This window comes from Apium graveolens, chromosome 10 (genome assembly GCF_009905375.1).
Source record: "Apium graveolens cultivar Ventura chromosome 10, ASM990537v1, whole genome shotgun sequence".
NCBI lineage: Eukaryota > Viridiplantae > Streptophyta > Magnoliopsida > Apiales > Apiaceae > Apium > Apium graveolens.
In genome coordinates this window covers 119,143,277-119,147,093 of record NC_133656.1, presented here as the reverse complement: position 1 = coordinate 119,147,093, position 3,817 = coordinate 119,143,277, and the positions used below count along the sequence as shown (strand labels likewise).

Sequence of the window (3,817 nt, the reverse complement as noted above, 5' to 3'; positions counted from 1 at the left end):
CGGCTACTAGCCATTTGACGCCTAGCCTTACAACAACTAGCAATGAAATCCAAGTTTTTATCCAGATAAAAAATTCAGTGTTTTTACGTCATTACGAGAATATCACAAATTCTAAATATAACCAAGTGATTAAATCTCAATAACAAACAAGTATGATCATGATCTAGATCAAAAGCAACCCTATAAGACTTTGTGAAAATATCTGTTTCTGGCATGCAAATCAATTCATTAAGACTTAAACATCCCTCTATTCGTCATCACCACACTGAAATCAACATCAACTTATCAAATATCATAGTTCATCTTAACGGATCATGCTAAATATGCATGCAAATGCAACTATATGAAATCACATAAAAATAAACAAATATGTCCTAAATGAACAATCATGCAAAAATATGAATGAACTACAACTAAACATGCAATATGAATCTATATGAATCTATATGGACACACACTACTAATCCTTACATTATCACCCCCAAACTTAAAATTTTCAATGTCCTCATTGAAGGTAATAATAAGGATTTCAGGCATACCTAGTCGTCGGAAAGATCACCCTATTCGGGTGGAGGATCAGGTGGCCAATCAACCTCGCCACTAGTGTCTCGGAAAATAATACCGAAAGCGTGTGTCAAATCTTCAGCAAAATATCGGTGGATGACATGCATGGCCTCCATACGCCTAGTCAATCTTCTATACTGTGCATCACCAATACCAGTCCTATCAACTACCTGTTGCACATGAGAAGAACCCTCTGTAGGCACGGCGGAAACCGGCCGGTCACCCTCTACATCATCAAAAGTATATCCAAACCCCTTGTCAGGGGGTGCACCTAAGAATGAATAACTCAAGTGATCTGGCATTCGGTTGAGCTCAAGTGTGGGAGCTTCTTGAATAAATGGTTCAAAACGCTCCTCGGAAAATTTTAACTCTGCTAACCCAAGAAAATCGAAAGGCATATCTAACTTCCTCTTCCACTGAGGTGCATTCAAAACCTGCAATTGCTCTACTTTAAAGCACTCCTCTTTAGCTGTGGGTAACTTTATTTCCTTGAACACATTAAAAGTGACCTTTTCATAGTAAACCTTCATCGAAAGCTCTCCTTTTTGCACATCGATCATAGTTCGGCCTGTAGCCAAGAATGGTCTTCCCAAGATGATGGGAATCTTCTTATCTTCCTCGAAATCAAGAATTACAAAGTCAGCAGGGAAGAAGAGTTTATCCACCTTGACCAAGACATCCTCCACTATACCTCGTGGATAAGCGATGGAATGGTCAGCTAGTTGCAATGACATGTATGTTGGTTTTGGATCAGGAAGACCAAGCTTCTTGAGGATAGATAATGGCATCAGATTGATGCTAGCTCCTAAATCACATAAACACTTGTCGAACGACAAGTTTCTGATGGTGCAAGGAATAGTGAAGCTTCCAAGATCTTTAAGCTTCGGAGGCAACTTCTGTTGCAGCACAGCACTACATTCCTCCGTTAGAGCAACGGTCTCTAAATTATTGAGCTTCACTTTCTGAGAGAGAATACCTTTCATAAACCTCGCATAGCTAGGCATTTGTTCAAGAGCTTCAACAAAAGGTATGTTGATATGAAGTTTCTTGACCACCTCCAAAAACTTCTCAAACTGCTTATCCGGCTTTTTCTTCTGCAGCCTCTTAGGAAAATGAGGTGGAGGATAGATCTGTTTCTCCTCTGTATTACCCTTAGGAGGAGTGTATTCCACAGTAGTCTTCCTTGGTTCCACCTCTACTTCCTTATGCACATCTTCTTCAGCCAAAACTTCAGATTCTGGAACTTGAGACTTTTTAGGCTCTTCGTCTTGCTGAATTTGGGGGCTTGCAACCTTTCCAGACCTTAAGGTGATGGCGTTCACCTGTTCTTCAACTTCCCTCTTGCCTGGATTGGCTTCTGTATCACTAGGAAGCATTCTTGGTGGCCGATTCAATAAGGCATTAACAATTTGCCCTATTTGGTTCTCCAGAGTCTTGATAGAAATAGCCTGGCTTTGGCATATAAGAGCCTGGTTTTTGTAAATAAGTCGCAACTCCTCTAATTCAGATTTTTCATTCGAAGATAAACCTGCATCATGATTTTGTTGTTGAATTTGGAGTTGTTGTTTTGGTGCAATTAGTTGCTGAAAACCAGGAGGGTTGAATAGCTTATTTCTAAACTGCTGGAATGGCTGTTGCATCGCATTCTGATTGTTGCTCCAGCTGAAGTTAGGATGATTCCAGTTGTCAGGATGATAAGTGTCTGGAACTGGTTGCTGCAATCTCTGAAAGTTGCTCACAAACTGAGTAGATTCACTAGATATAGCGCATTGCTCTGTCACATGCGGACTTGCACACAGCTCACAAACACTAATTATCTGCTTAACACCATAGTTAGCCAGAGAATCGATCTTCATAGACAACACCTTTAGTTGAGCAGTGATAGCCGTAGCTATATCCACCTCAAGAACTCCTGCTACCTTGCTCTGTGGCAATCTCTGGGCTGGATACTGATATTCATTAGCAGCCATCAGTTCAATTAGATCATAAGCTTCCTCATAGCTCTTTGCCCATAATGATCCACCTGCTGCTGCATCGAGCATGGGTCTGGACTGTGCTCTCAACCCATTGTAAAAACAATTGATGATCATCCAATCAGGCATTCCATGATGAGGACACTTCCTAAGCATCTCCTTGTAGCGCTCCCAAGATTCATATAAAGATTCTCCTGATTGCTGCGCAAATTGAGTAAGAGCATTCCTGATTGCAGCTGTCTTCGCCATAGGGAAGAATTTAGTAAGAAACTTCTGAGCAAGATCTTCCCAAGTAGTAATCGAACCAGCTGGTAGAGAGTGTAACCAGCTCTTAGCCTTGTCCCTCAGAGAGAATGGGAACAGTCTCAGCTTCACAGCATCTTCAGAAACACCATTGAACATGAAGGTGTCGCATATCTCTATGAAATCCCTAATGTGTGTATTGGGATCTTCCGTTGGAGAACCCCCAAACTGGACTGAAGTCTGTACCCATTGAATTATGTCAGGCTTGATCTCAAAGGTATTAGCTGTGATAGCTGGCCGGATAATGTTAGATTGAATGGCATTGATCTTGGGTTGAGAAAAATCTATCAAGGCTTTCGTTCGTGTTGCTGGATCTCCCATTGTAATGAGTACCTGAAACACAAACAAATAAACCGTGAAAGTAAAAGAATCCGAGTCAGTGAACTTTAACGACCACTGATGACAAGCACATCAACTAAAAATTAACACCGAGTCCTCGGCAGCGGCGCCAAAAACTTGTTAGGCACAAAACACACGCTACTATTCACGCAAGTATACGTGTTCGCAAGTAGTATAAGATATAAATCAGATTTGTGTCCACAGAGACTGGTTTATGTTAAGTTCAATTTATGCACCTATGCAACAATGTATGGTTATCGCTCAATGCTAAGACAAATAATAAATTGAATTTTTATTAAACTAAGAGATTATACTAAATAACATTAACTAAGAGAATTGAGGTTGAATTACTATATATGACAAACATGGGATTCTAACTTCATTACTACTTCATTCAATAGCCTTTTCGTTCTTAACCTTAGCATGTGATGGTGATGACACTAATCAGATAACACGAAACTGATAAACGCCAACTTTCGTTGCACGAGTACCATTCTACCAGACATCCATAAAAGAGATGGAAGCTGAATAGGCACCAATTATATTGAGACCCTATATGTCTATAGAATTTGACAACATAACGGTTTACGCACAAGTTATCTATCTTGATTATATAGGGCAAGTAAAATGGTTAGAGT

At 40.2% G+C, this 3,817-nt stretch overlaps 1 non-coding gene across 1 annotated transcript; it reads left to right on the top strand.

Annotated features, from left to right (window-relative positions):
* Positions 1–2,664: 2,664 nt before the first annotated feature.
* Positions 2,665–2,771, top strand: LOC141694669 (small nucleolar RNA R71). Its single transcript, XR_012563956.1, has one exon. It is a non-coding gene; the product is annotated as a small nucleolar RNA R71 (small nucleolar RNA).
* Positions 2,772–3,817: the final 1,046 nt, after the last annotated feature.